Genomic DNA, 15,937 nt, shown 5'->3' on the forward strand with positions numbered 1-15,937 from the left:
TTCTTAGTGAGGTCTTTCAAGGAGAAGCAAATTAAAACCAGTGTTTCATGAGGTATTACAATTTTTAAAAGACTGCTTTTTTATGGTATCAAGAAGTATTAAGGCTGGTGTCACTAATCAAATCAAATCAGCATTAAAAATATTTTAACATCAGGTATATAAACACTAAATGTCTTGATAGCCATTTTTTTCAGTGACATGTCAATATGTTCAGATATCAATGGTATTTAAGTCAATACCTATAAATTGTTATGAGAAAAATATCTGTTTTAGGGAGCTTTCCCACTGAGGAAAACAAAAGAGAAACACTGAAAGACGGCATGCATGTAAATAAAGATACAAACGGTATCTTATTTGCTGTCCTGACAAATTAGATACTGGGCATGAAACACATTTTACAACTTGTTTACTGTCATGCAGCAAACCATGAAACTAAATGCGATTTTCAAGTCACTGTCAGCAATCATTTTCCTCATCTTATAAAGTTCTGCATTTCTTCCTCCAAGATAATCTAAGAAATAGTCAAATCAGTATATTTCAACTGCAGCAATTAGCTTATCTTTCTCTTTCTCCTCATTTTCAGTGCCAGGTGATAAGTAACTATGTAATATGTATTCCTCTATTAGACTCACAAGAAAGTGATAGACTTTATTTGGACCAATCATCTACCTCGGCTGCTTCAAATGAGCAAAGACCCCATAGTAATGTTTGTAAAGATCGTTAAAGGAAATTAGTAATGAGAACCTAGAATTGTTACATTTTCCCTACCAATTTTTAAATATTTCTGTTTCTCTCCACGTATCAGTATTCCCTAGTGATAACATTAATTATCCCTAATCATTTAAATTAATTAATCCTAGTATTGGAAAAAAATTAAACATAAAGACTATTATGGGTTGAAGTCCTAATTCCCAGTACCTATCAGTGTGGCTTTATTCAGAAACAGGCTCAATGGCTTTATTTAGAAACAGGGCATTTAGTTAATATGAGGTCAGGCTAGAATAGGGTGGGCCTCTAATCTGAATGATGTCTTTATGAAAAGGGAAAATTTAGAGACGTGCTTACACAGGTAGAACTGTCTTAATCCATTCAAGCTGCTATAACAATATTATTATAAATAGTGGCTTTTATAAACAATAGAAATTTATTTCTTGTAATTCTGGAAGTCTAAGACCAAAGTGCCAGTTTGGCTGAATTCTGGTAAGAGCCCGCTTCCTGGTTCATAGATGACTGCCTTCTCACTGTATCCTCACAAGACAGAAGGGAGGAAGAAGCTTCCAGGATCTCCTTTATAAAGGCACTAATCCCATTTAAGAGGGCTCTCCCCTCATCACCTAATCACCTCCCAAAGGCCCCATCCACCTCTTACTACCATTGCATTGGGGATTCAGTTTCAACATAGAAATTTTGGGGAGACAAGCATTCAGCCTACAACAAGAACACCAGATGAACATGAAGGCAGAGACAGGGGTGGAGAGTCTTCAAGCCCAGAAACACCAAACCTTGCCAGTAAACCACCAGAAACTGGGAGAGAGGTGTGGCACACATTCTCCCTCAGGAAAAAACAACTCTGCCAACACCTTGATTTCAGACATTTAGCCCTCAAAATTGTGAAATTATAAATTTCTGTTGTTCAATGCATCCAGTTACTTCGTTACAGAAATCCTAGGAAACTAATACACGGCCTGTAACTTAAGACCACAGAACTTATAGTTGGGAAGTAGTCTGACACACCTGGAATCATAAAGCTTTCAGTCAGTGCAGGAATTGTTTTATCTAACCTTCATATTAACAAAAAAATGCCTTCGTTGTTAACATGAACCTCCTAAGGCATGCATGTACAGTTTTGCTTAGTAAATCTTTACCCATAGTTTTTGTTTGATTGTTTGTTTTTTTGCAGTATCCCCATAGTCACAGGGATGACATATGACCATGGTACACTTTTCCCTCAAAGTTTTTGTATGCTTGTCCCAATGGCCCTACACATAATAGGTTTGAATAACTACATTTGACCTACATCTCAATATTCAAATTAGGTAAGTTTGGTGTAGGCCAGAAAATTGAGTGTGGAATAGATATGCTATTGAGGGTCTGATTTTTTAAAATTCTTGACCTTATCTGTTTACTAGAGAAACAAGAAAAAATACAATCAAACCATTACAAACAATATAAATCTTTTCATGGCTGTCTCCATTAACTTCCGATAATTTATAATAGTTTCTATGGAGTAACATATCTCTTAATGATTTTTTACACAAAAATGTTTGAAATTATACAATCAAGGAGACATGACTACAAAATAATTACACTGGCCAACATATCAAAATTTATACATTCAAATAAATATTGCCCACTTCAGATTAGAACATTAGAAGACTATTGATATTATTAGCCTTCATCTTAGAAATTAGATGCTCTCTTAACCAACTCTTACATCCTGCCAATGCATGTGTTTGATCCCAGTGGTTTGCATCCTATCCATGAAGTTTATACCAGGGAGGTACCTGGTCCCACAATCATTTACAGTCCTAGCTTCTGTCTTTTTCAGTCTTCCTTTTCCCAAAAGAATTGCAGAATTAACTTCTGAGTCTAAATGCATTACTAAACTCGTTCCTTTCCTGTGTTCCTACTGTGTGCAACTACAAGATAGGTAAATAATAAGGGTTCCCTTCTCTGAACACTTTAGCAAATTCATCTGGAACAAACAATAAATAAAACAAAGGAATGCTTGTGTTACGTTGCCAAAAACTACAAGGACCTTTGTAAGTACAGTTACATTTGCCAAACCTTCTCTCCTAATAATCTTATATCTTATTTCTTTTCTTTCTTTTTTCTTTCTTTCTTTTTTTTTTTTTCTTTGAGATGGACTTTTACTCTGTAGCCCAGGCTGGAGTGCAGTGGCGCAATCTCAGCTCACTGCAACCTCTGCCTCCTGGGTCCAAGTTCAAGCAATTATCCTACCTCAGCCTCCCAACGCACCACCATGCCCCGACTAATTTTTTTTTACTTTTGGTAGAGACAGGGTTTCACCATGTTGGCCAAGCTGGTCTTGAATTCCTGACCTTGTGATCTGCCCGCCTCAGCCTCCCCAAGTGCTGGGATTACAGGTGTAAGCCACCATACGTGGCTATAATTGCTTGAACTCAGGAGGCGGAGGTTGCGGTGAGCCAAGATCGTGCCATTGCACTCCAGCCTGGGTAACAAAAGTGAAACTACATATCAAAAAAAAAAAAAAAAAAAAAAAAAATATATATATATATATATATATATATATATATATAAAATTGATCCATTAACATCTACCCAGGTTTAGCACTATAATTCCTTAATCACTACCTAATGTTTCACAGCCTTTCTAATCTATCATTCCTCCTTCATAAACACAAAAAACTCAAACTGTCCTTTAATGTTATAGGAAAGTAAAAGCAAATTTAATATCTTTTTAAAATTATTATTATTTTACTTTTTTCTTTTCTTTTCTTTTCTTTTTGTTTTTTGTTTTTGGTTTTTTAATTGTCCTTTAGGTTCTGGGGTACATGTGCAGATCATGCAGGATTGTTGCATAGGTACACATAGGGCAATGTGGTTTGCTGCCTCCATCCCCCTATCACCTATATCTGGCATTTCTCCTCATGTTATTTCTCCCCAACCTCCCCACCCCGCACTGTCCCACTCCTAGCTGCCCCCAGCAGATATGTGATGCTCCCCTCCCTGTGTCCATGTGTTCTCATTGTTTAATACTCCCTATGAGTGAGAACATGTGGTATTTGATTTTCTGTTCTTTTGTCAGTTTGCTGAATTTAATATTTTGACTAAAAATCTAAACTATTGGGCCAAGAACCTTTGTTTTCAAATTATAATTGACCCATGAGAGAGTCTATATTAATGATTTTCTCTGTTAAAGACACTGTTCAAGGCAAGGATTTCACAACCTCTGTGCTATTATTTTATGCTGGACTGCCCTGTACCTTGTAGAATATTTAGCAGCTTCCCTGGCCTCTACCAACTAGATGCCAGTAATGCTCTACCAGTTGCAACAGCTAAAAATGTCATTAATTTGGGGTAAATAAACATTTTTATAATACTGAGTTTTCACCAACCACATACTTAATTTTTCACTTCCTCAAGCCTTGTTATATGATCTACACATTTCTCATTAGGTTTATTGCTAAGTATTTGATAATCTTTACCATTTTGATTTCCGTTTTGGTGGTGATCTTTGTTCATTATATATTTTGACTAACCATGAGTTTGTAATTTTAGGTTCACATGGAAATATATGTTGTCTAGTGGATATTTGGGGCAAAAATCCATCCTTCACTGACAATTTACTGGTGAAGCCAATAATATCTAAAATGCTGACAGTGCTTTGTATCTTATTCTCCTATCTTCACCATGTGAAATTCCCTCTCCATTGAACTGTTAGTAGTTAAATAAGGAAAGAGATATCAGACCTTCAACGAATTAGACCTCTACAAAGGAAATAAAATTATGGTGGGATAACCCAATGCTAAATGATTACAGGAGGATTCAGCATTCAAAATACCATAAATAGACTTTAAGATACAACATAGTTTTATTACCAGAAAACTTGCTTAAAATTTGGGTGCTGTATCAAATGCAGCAAATTAGTTGAAATGTTTATTGCTCTCCTTCTACTTTATTTATTTTATTTTATTATTTTTTTGGAGACTAAGTCTTGCTATGTCCCCCAGGCTGGAGTACAGTGGCATAGTCTTGGCTCCCTGCAACCTCTGCCTCCCAGGTTCAAGCAATTCTATCTCAGCCTCCTGAGTAGCTGGGGTTACAGTCGTGTGCCACCATGCCTTACTAATTTTTGTGTTTTTAGTAGAGGAAGTTTCACCATGTTGGTCAGACTGGTCTTGAACTCCTGAACTTGTGATCTGTCCGCCTCAGCCTCCCAAAGTGCTGGGACTGCAGACGTGAGCCACTGCACCTGTCCTATCCTTCTACTTTAATATATTAATCTTATAAATGAGAAAACTGAAGTTCATTTTACTTCCTATAGGTTACTGCTAGATAATGAAGTTGGTGTCCAACTAAAATCATTCTTCTTTCCATTATGTATGCACTTTCCAAAATATAAAATAAATCAGAACTATATTCTCTATAGCCCAATGTTCAATTTTCAGAAATGCAATTCTAAGGATAATGAAGGTGTTTCATTTTAATGACACCTCTTACATTGCAGATACTTTGGGGGAGGAATAACATAGACTTTTGAATTAGAAAAACATAACTTTTAATCCCAACTCTGCCAATTTCTAGAAGTAAACTCAGAAAAGTTACCTCATTTAAGGTGAAAAATGAACAAAGATCTTGGATAATCATTCCTAACGCTTGGGACAGTCATAAGGACTAAATATTATCCTACTTGTTGACTGTTTTGTATAACGCCTGGCCAGAATTAAGTGCTCAGCACATGTTGATTTTCTCCCTTTTCTGGTCAGTTGTGAACATTTATTAAAGTTTCCTTATGTGCTAAAGTAATGACTGGGTCACCCTCAAACTCTCCACATTTTCTCAAGGGATTACTTTATTACACAGATTTGAAGTTTGATTTGTGTAATATTTCTTTTTCAGAAAATCTTTTTCTGATTATTGACTAGATCATCATTTTATGTTAAAATCATGTCTCTCTCAGCACTATGGATTACGGGGCACGGGGCCAGCTCATGAGGTGGTAGTTTGTTCCTGAACCACAATTTTTCCTCTTGGGAATATGGCCTTTCAAAGAACCAAAGCATGAACAAGGCATTCTTACCACAGGAGGTGGCAAGGAAGGGACAATGTCTGTTAGATGATTGGTTTAAAGATCAAGAGAAACTGGTATTTCATAATGTTCTTTTCAAAGGAAGGGTGAGCCCTACCAGCATGAATGATTCTAGAAAAGTTATATGTCTTAGTAAAACAACAATGGGTTAACAATAATGTAGTTTTTTTTACCCCAACAGAAAGCATCACTTTTATAGAAAGTGAAAGTGATAATTGTCTAACCCTCAGGGAATAAGAGGCACAGGAAAATGGACAAATCTACCTTGAATATTATGCTCTGTATAGCCACCTGTCTTCTGTTACATTTTTAATCCTTACATAAATTGGGAAATGAGGACAAGCATGCCTATCATCTCTAAGTAAACAATTCAAATTTTAAAATCCTGGGTGGTACATGGGTGGAGCACTGCCTAGATTCTAGACACGAGGCATTATTCCCTGACTGCTAAAGGCAAGTTGCATGTCCCCAGCAGGACAGTGACATCTATTGAAGGCTCATAAGTTGTGCCCCCCTTGCTCAGTTGGGGTTGATTCTATAAAGTCATCCCCTGAGTGATCAGCTAAGACATTTGTTGTGTCTTGGTCTCATGTCAGATCTTTCCTTTTCTTAATCCTATTTTTTCACTCCTTCTCACATACTCCCAAGACACTCCTCAATAAACTTCCTACAGGAAAATCTCCACAAAAATCAACTTCCTCTAGAATTAGTTCTAAGACATTCTGTAAGTGTATTTTGTTTTTAGGAAAAGGTTTATTTGAGAAAACTGTAGCAAATAGCTTATCCCTTCCTCTGAATCATGGTTGCCTCAGTTTTAGCCTAATAGCATGTGAATTTAATAAGTCTCCTGGAGAAACCTGAAATCACACAATTCTATCTAGGAGCAAATAGATGAGGAAAGCAGCAGGTTTTAGGACTAGCTTGGAGAGATGCAACAGTATTGGATAGTTAGAGTGCATTTACAATCCGGTTCCAGAATATGAATTAGAGGCTCATGGGCACTGAGCTATGCCAAGTTAGGCAGAGGCAAAATGGTAATTCTCTTAAGTTCTTTCCTACTTTGTTTTACTGGAGAAACAGCAAAGAGAACCTATGAATATACAAGTTATGGTGCAGGAAACCTAAAGGTTAGAAAAATATACTCAGATATTCCAAAAGGAACATTCCCAAATGTTTCTTTACGGAAAATAAAAAGTTATACAAAGGGAAAAATAAAAGGTATGTAGATATATAACTTCACTGTAAAAGAGTTCATCAGAATTTATCTTGAGTCCAAAAACCAAAAGGTAATATTTTCAAAACTAAGAAAAGTTCCAGAGTGGCCTCTTCAAACAGTTTCTGAGGCCTAATTACATATTTGTATTTTTGTAAAGAAAATTACTGATAACAATTTGCTAATTTTTTTCCCAATGTTTTCAATATGCTGTGTTGAAATTTCATTACTGGGAACCTCAAGCATCATTATTCAGGACAATTCCCTATTATTATGTTGGAAATGGAACTTAGTTTTAGGTTTCCAATTCCTAGTCCCAAGCGGGACCTAAATATCACAGAACAAAATGTCATGCAATGAGATTGGATGCTAAAGTATGTGACAATAACCAGATGTTTCCCTAACAATTACCAAAGAGCCAAAGCAAGTCAAAGAAATGAGATACAGCATTTTTCACAAGTCAAATGGCATGCAACACTGTCATTAAGCATGTTGGTATTTGCCAGTTTAGGTTCTGATGAGCAAACCCTGAATGCTGCTGAAGAAACACAGAATAAAATGCAAAGTATGGTTATTTTTATGAAAGATGGTTTTTAAAGTATATTTTAATAGTTCCTAAATAGGATAATTCATATTATCGACAATATAACCCAACTTCTAATAAAAATATGAAGTAGAGAAAAATAGGTTTTTGATTATTCTACTAAAACCTCCTTGTCATTTTTCCTGCACCAAATACTCACATTAACAACTTTGTCATCTTTGAGACATCTGACAAGGCTTTTTAGAAGAAAAATGAGAAATATGAGAGACTTTCAGCTTAGAGATGAAGAAGCAAAATTAAAACTGACCAAGGAACTATTGCACCACCACCTTGCACCTTCAATACTATTTATGACACAGATGAGTCTTAGTTCATGGAGAAGTTCCTTATTGTCAATGCCAAATCGCCAATCTCAGAGAGCAGATGACTTTTTTCAGGACTGACACCTCTATTGCATCCTGATGTTCAGTTTTAACACCATGCTAAGCTGATGGCCAGTAGTGAAACCAAAGTTGAAAAACAGAAATACTCTTTAACCCCAATGGAGATAACCAAAGCTCCATGAGGCAAGGGCAAATATTAGTTTAATAGTTCAGAGAAAACACTTCAACAGCCAAAAGTTAGAAATATAGATAGAAATTAAAAAGCCTTTTAAAGTAAAAATAATCTTAGATTAAAATAAGTTTTAGAAGTAATCATATGGTGTAAATAACAGATTGACCCAAGAAAAGTGAAAATAATATATATTTAATTTATCTTCCATGTGTATTTTTTTCTGGGAGCTCCAAAGTTTTGTATGAACTAATATGAGATATTTATTTGTTTACTATAGGATAGGACAGCAATTTGGAAGTGTTTTAAGTTCTAAAATGTATCCTTGAACTTTTTTCTAAGATCACACTTTTCATTATATCTAAGATATCACTTGGTGGCTAACACAGAATGTTCTATAGACAGGCTTTATTTAAAAAATTCTGTTTGCTAAGAAATTGTAAGCTATAAAAAAAATCTCCTGTTCCTTTTTTCCCACTTTTACAGAAATAGCCTTTGATGAAAAGTGCATTTGCCTTCACCACTCCCTGTATGCAGATGATAGCAAACAGGTGACCCAGTCAGTTTGGAGAGTAAAGGGTCAAGATCTGCCCCTATGATTTTGTGCAAATTTTTCTTTGGTTCATTTGTTTTACCTGATGCAATGCATTCCAATTTATGAGATACCATAATGTATTTATCTTTCTTCAAACTGATACATATATAGGTAATTTCTAAATATTTATAAACATTGACGTAGTAAACTGTCTTGTAGAAGGCCCATTGTGTACAAGGGCAGAAAGCCTCTTCAGTGTATAACAAAAGGTGGACTCAAGGGTTTGAGTGTATTTGAGCTTGTACACAGGTTGTCACATTGCTCTCTAAAGTGTCTCCAAAAGGGAATATTTAAATGTTAAATTTTACATGGTTTGTGTTTTCCTATAAATAAAAAAAAAAATTCTTCCCCATCTTAAAGTTGTAAATGTTTTCTCATAATTATTTTTGAAAGTTTGAAGCTATATTTTCACATTTATATTTTGAATTCATGTGCAATTTATTTTTGTTACAGTGTAAGCTATGGATAAAATTTTATTCTTTTTGATATGGATAACCATGGTATCCCTATATATTTTAAAGACTACTCCTGTCATACATAGAATGACCATATATATTATTTCATCTGAACTGAAAAGTTTCTGAAATTGAATGGGGACATTATTAATAATTATGGTTGGAGAGCTGGCATAAGTGGGAAGTATCACCAGCAAGCTGGGACATACAGCCATTTTACTTATAAATCGGATTCATATATAGATAGATAGATAGATAGATAGATAGATAGATAGATAGACATAGATATACATACATATACATATATATACATGAGTCTATTTTTTGAAACTTTAGCCTCTTCTATTAAATTTTTGTCAATTTCTACTGCTGTACACACAGTTTGAGTGACCGAAGGTTTTAATAGTTACAGGTAAGCTTTAGCAAAACATTTTCTAAAAAAGACAAAACCACATAGAAACTCATACACATTTCAGAACGGGAAATAATATTTGCAGCACATTTCAGTGAAAAAGATCAGTATTCAGAATATACCAAGAAGTTCTACAAATTCCTAAAAAGTAAAACAACATAAAAGACTACTTTTTACCCATCACATTAGAAAAAAATCAGAAATTCTGATAACATCAAGTATTGGAGAAGATTTGGTGAAGTGGAAAAACTCATGCACTGCCATTGTCTTGGTAGAAAGAGGCAAAGAGGAAGACAGTAAAATTAATTTCTTCTTCTTCTTCACCAAAATGTTCCATATGTTTCATTCTTTACTATCCTATAAGAGCTTTGGATCAGCTTATCTGGTTCCTTTAAAAACTTTTTTGTTCATCTGAGTGTTTTTTTCTGCTTTCAACTGGCTATACTCATAAGCCTCAATATATAAAGCTCATCCATCACAGTTCACAGCTTGCTTGCTTAGGAGAGTAGATTCATCAATTTAAATTGACAATGATAGTTTACTACACTAAAGATAAGCATATCAGAAAATATTTGGTGCCAAGGCAGCATTAGCAGAATATGATAAGGGAAGTATGTTGTGAGTGAGGGAGTTCAGGTGTCTCAAAATGTCTTCTAGTATCATGATGCTCATTATTTAAAATTAAACTTTTATTCTAAGATACTTGTAGAGTCACAAAAGAAATAATACAGAATTTATCTAATTCTTCCCAGTGGTGACATCTTGAAAAACTACAGTATGACATAAGGAACAGGGTATTAGAATTAAAGGTATGGGAACGTTTTCATTGTCCTAGAATCCCCCACACTTTGCCCTTTTATAGCACTTGTTTCTTGCCCATTTCCTCCCATTCCTTAACAACTGCAACCACTAATCTGTTCTCCATTTCTACAATTTTTTTCATGTCAAAGATGTTATATAAATGAAATCATACAGCATGCTACCTTTTGAGAGGGGGAGCAAAGGGATGCAAAGAAAAGCAAGAGGACAGGTGGGAAGGAGAACCAAGCAAAGAGAATGAAAAGGAAGGGGAGGCGACACAAGGCTTGGAAAAGAAAGAAGAGGAATAAGCAGCACCATTTGGGGAGGTAGATTGAATTATTCAAAATGCAGAGTGTAATTAGGGGAAATTTTTGCCAGTTGCCTCATCACGTTTCCTCCATTTTAATTACATTCCTAACAATTGCCTTGACCAATTTGGTGTGGAGTAAACTCAGCAACTCTAAAATCAAGTATCAAAGTCCTTTCAGCTATGGTTCTGTGTTGTAATAGAATAGCAACTTTTTAGTGAATTTGCTGTTTACTATTTCTTTCACTAGCATGTACTCTAGACTTAGGAATTCTGTTTGTTTCTTGCTAACACTCTGAATAGGTCCTTTCCCATTCACTTTACCATGCTCACTCCTCTCCACTATACTGACTGCTTTCAAAACCCACATATGTGGGGCACCTCAGGATTTTCATACATGTTGATCCTACTTTAGAGCGCTCTTCCCCAGGACATTTGCATGGCTCACTCACTCATCAGGTATCTGCTTCAATAACACTTTTCAGAAAGGCTTTTGCTAAACATTCTATAAAAAATATTTCTTACATGGATTTAGTTTTCTGTAGTTTACTTAATACAATCTAACATACTACATATTTATTTGTTGATCCACAAGAGCAGACACTTTTTATGTATTGTTATATCTCTAGAACTTAGACTCCTGGAGTATACTTGGCAACCAAGTGTATAAATGAATGAATTTAAGATCCATAAGAGAAGACACTTTTTATTTAATTTTATATCTCTAGAACTTAGAGTCCTGGAGTATAGTTGGCAAACAAATGAGTAAATGAATGAAAAAGGGAATTTTCACATCCTTACAATGTTTATATATCTCTAGTGACTGGGCATGGTGAGATTTTGTTGCTACATATTATTAAAGTAGGAAAGTTCAGAGTAAATGTTTGAAAACATCAGAGAATTAATGACAAAGCAAAGGAGAAGACCCAAGCCTCAGGACCCAGAGCTTAATATGTTATCCTTTATTCCCTTGAAGCCTCTAACAATTCCCTACTTTTGCATGATAATCTATATTTTTTTTATTATCTGAAATTCTTGCATTTGTTAAATCCACTGGAAATTTCAGGGACAGAGTTTTTTGTTTTTTGTTTTTTAACATAAAATTTATAGCAACATTTACTTCCTCAAATCAAGTCTAAATTAACCTAAGAACAAGTCTTCCCTATAGTATTTTGGCATTTCTCCTCCTGGCTAAATGTGTTTTAAAAACCTAAAGGTGTTCCAAAGTGAAAAGTAACAGGAAGGAAAAATTAACTAAACTCCTGAATCTTCTGAAATGATTGGTTTCAAGTTGCACTTGTGTTTTGGTGTGGAAGTCATGAGAGGTGAAGGGGAAGGGTTATTATTTTATTGAATCTAAACATTCAGGTTTAAGATATTTCTCTTTACTAAGGTTTTCTTGGAGTTTCTTCGTTTAAGTATCTCCTGTTTCTTGCTGATAATTCATTTTTAACAAGCTTCTCCTTCATGTATATGTAGAAAATTTTCTTAAAGGGAGCCAGAATTCATTTAACATAGTCGGGATGGACCTAATTAAAAAGGGGACAGATGGTGATCTTTCTGTAATACATAGAAATCTCATAAGATTTCTTTTTAATTGAGCATAAAATATGCAACAGATTTGTTGCCACCTAGATGGAATTTCAGATTCAAGAATAAATATACATGATGGTGTGTCTACACACATGATAGTTTTCAAACATCCAAGAAAATAAAAAATAAAACACATGTAGAAAATATTTTATAAACCAAACCAAACTTTGTGGCTAAGTTTGAGAAAGAGGGCTGTTCTCCATTCCTTCCAGTAATGTAAGAGTATACCCTGCAATAATGAAAATCATTATCAGTCCTCATTTCTTTTAATTATTGCCCTCACCTAAAGGTAAAATAGTATTAATATATTTTTTTTTCAAAATTTATTTCAACAAGCAATCTCACTGTGGTAGAGAGAATATAAACACTGGGGTCAGACACCTACATTTAAATCTTCACTCGGTCATTTTTTAGCTGCATTGATGGTCAGTTTACTTATGACAAAATAGAGATTATAATTCATCCTTGAAGGATTTTATAAAAATTTGAAATGATACATGTAAAGTTCCTATCACAGTTTCTGGCCTGTGGAAAATGTTCAGTTACTGTGAAACGATTTGTACTTGAAGAAGAAAAATATAAAAGATTTCCTACTCATATTTGTTTCAAATGAAAAATTGAATTGCCCTGCAAATTTTCCAGTCACATACACCTCATATAATGCTAGCATTGGAAGGGATTTTAGAAATTAACTACTTCAACTCACTCATTTTAGACACAATGAAACCGAGGTCCTGAGAAGTTAAGTGATGGAAAGGACATGTCTTGGGCAGCCTGGCTTCAAATGTTCCACTCTTCCAAAAAGCCCCAGAAATCTTGCTTTCTCCTCCACTGGTGTGTTGTATACACCTGCATGAGTATATTTACTCTTGTTTTAATATAAAATTTGATGAAATAGATTTTTATGAATGTTTCTTATGAATTTTTCTGTTTCCTACAGAGAGTTAAGCATAAACTCATGTTTGATACACTGTAATTTCCAATTTTAAAAAATTAAATTAACTGTAATAATCAAAAGTTCATTAAAATGAAATTCATAGTTCTATGATCAATAGCTTTCATTTTTCTGGTGTTTTCCCTCCCATCTCTTCTCACTTGATACACATAATTTTATTACATTTCTTTTTTAACTCTATGAGTTAAGACATGAGGGAAGGAAAGATGTAGTAGAAGAAAACACATTTAAAAAATCCTGTTTGGGGAACTACTGTTGTTTGAAGGCCTTAAACTCCGGCCAGTCATTTGTCTTCACGTTTATGCTCATTTCATTGGAATTTTCTTTTTTCTTTAATTAGAGTAAAAGACTGCTATAACCTAATATGATGGTCCTTAACTAGGGGTAGTGAAGAGGCAAAAAATTTCTTGTTGGGCCTTCATTTCCCCACCCTCCATTGACAGTCATGAGATAAATTCATAGAGGCTCAAAAGTGGGGTGTACAAAGCCACATAATTTGTGTGCCACAAGAAAAATTGTTATATATTTTAATGAAAACACAATATAGAAACTAAGTTTTCCTAATATCTAACAAACACACAGACGTTGTCAACTTTTGTCTGATTGTCAAGAGCAATCGTAGGTGAGGAATCTCGAGGAAAGAGGAGGGTGATTGTTTTCAGATTTCTTTGCTTTTAGCAGATTAGTATATAGTGGAGTTTACACATGGCCAATTAAGTAGATTTATAAGTTATAATATCTATTTTTAATTTAATGACTCCTAACAAGATGACTTTAAAAGATTTCTATTAATAGCCACAATAAAAAATTACATTACTAATAGAAGCAAAAGAAAACATCAAAAAAGTTGTAGAACTGACACTTGTACTCCTAGAACAAGTTCTTAGCTGTACTACAAGGTTGAAAACAATAATAATAATTTCATAAAAGTTTTTTAAAAATAACACTATTTCTTAAAAGTAGTTTTATCAATAATCTTGAAAGTAAAGCTTTTAAAAATATATATACTAATTTTGTAGTGAGAATAATTTGAAAATCAAGTGTTTGGAAATGCTTATATTGTTACATAATTTTATGTTGAAAATTATATACATTATGCACACACACATATCCATACAGTGAATCCTTTTTTCCTAATTCCATTTTCACTATATTTACTTTCATAGCTTTGCATCTAAAACAATTTCTCACTTTACATTTCATTTACTTTACAAACACTCAGCAAACTGCTCCCCTACCCTAAAATCTCATTATGAAGCTTGCTAAAGGTTTTTACAACAAACTGACTTTAAGTCTAAATAGAATTCAGACAAAGTGTATGTGTTTGTAGTATATGCTAAACATTGCTAAAAGTTGTAAGACTGTAAAAATAAAGCCCTGTAATCTTTGAGATGGCTGCAATATAAAATTTGTAACAGACAAGTAGATAATCTTGTAAAGATATAATGTGATAAATAATACAAAAAAAAAAGCATTACAGAAAAGAAAAAGAATTACAGAGAAAAGGCATTTAAATTTGCATATTAAACAATGATAAGATTGATACAGGAATATTAGATGAAGTAGAGGAGAGGAGAAGCAAAAAGCAGAATAAATACTGCTATCAAAGGAAGACAGGATAGGATAATAACAAAAAGGAATGTTGCAATCTCCAACAGCTTATTTCTCATAATACTTATATTGATGCATCACTAGATGACTTACAGCTTTATTCAGCTTGATTTTGACCTTTATGTACAAAGGAATGAAATTACATATTTTTTTTATGGACTTTTTCTCAAGACTGGATTTGACGCTCATTCATATTGGTAAGTTTGGCTGTTGTTAATTCATTTCCATTGTTGCGTGTTTTTGCAAAGAAATTATTTATTTATTCTGTAATTAAAGAACCTAAATTTTGTTTGTTTGCTTACTTTTGTTTTGTTTTTCATTTTGCTATTGTGAACACATCTATTACTCATACATTTAGGAGTAGAACTGTTGGGGTGTATGCATTTACTACTTACAAGATTATATAAAATGAGTTTTCATAGTGATAATAGTTTTATATTCCTATGGTGTTCCTATTATAGCACATCTTCACCAACAATGTATTTTCAGAACTGAAAAAAAAACTATTTTTAGGAACATAATAATGTGAACAGATAACTTGTTTTACTTTAACTATTCTGCTCTACAATTGATAGTATTTTCTTTCCAGATTTTAAAATTGACCCATAGATGTGCACATGACAATTTGATTGATAAATATAATACAGAAAGATCAAATCAGGATAATGAAGATATTTATTACCTTACATATTTTTTCTTTATGTTAAGAACATTTGAATTATTCTCTTTTAGCACTTTAAAAAAATTTATAGTAGGTTATTGTTAACTATAGTCACCCTACTGATCAATAAAATAGTAGGTCTTATTTCTTCTACATTAGCTGTATATTTTTACCCATTCATCAACCTGTCTTCATGTTTTACCTTTTATTTCCATGAGTATTAATAAAGATGAGAAGACAGCTGAACAGGAACAGCTCTGGTCCACAGTTGCCAGTGAGAGCAATCCAGAATGCAAGTGATCTCTGCACTCGCATTTCCAACTGAGGTACCAGGTTCATCTCACTGGGACTGGTTAGACAGTGGGTGCAGCCCAAGGATGGCAATCCAAAGCAGGGTGGGGAGTCACCTAGGAAGTGCAAGGGGCCAGAGAACTCCCTCTCCTA

The sequence above is a fragment of the Saimiri boliviensis genome, chromosome 1 (genome assembly GCF_048565385.1).
Source record: "Saimiri boliviensis isolate mSaiBol1 chromosome 1, mSaiBol1.pri, whole genome shotgun sequence".
In the NCBI taxonomy this organism is placed as follows: Eukaryota; Metazoa; Chordata; class Mammalia; order Primates; family Cebidae; genus Saimiri; species Saimiri boliviensis.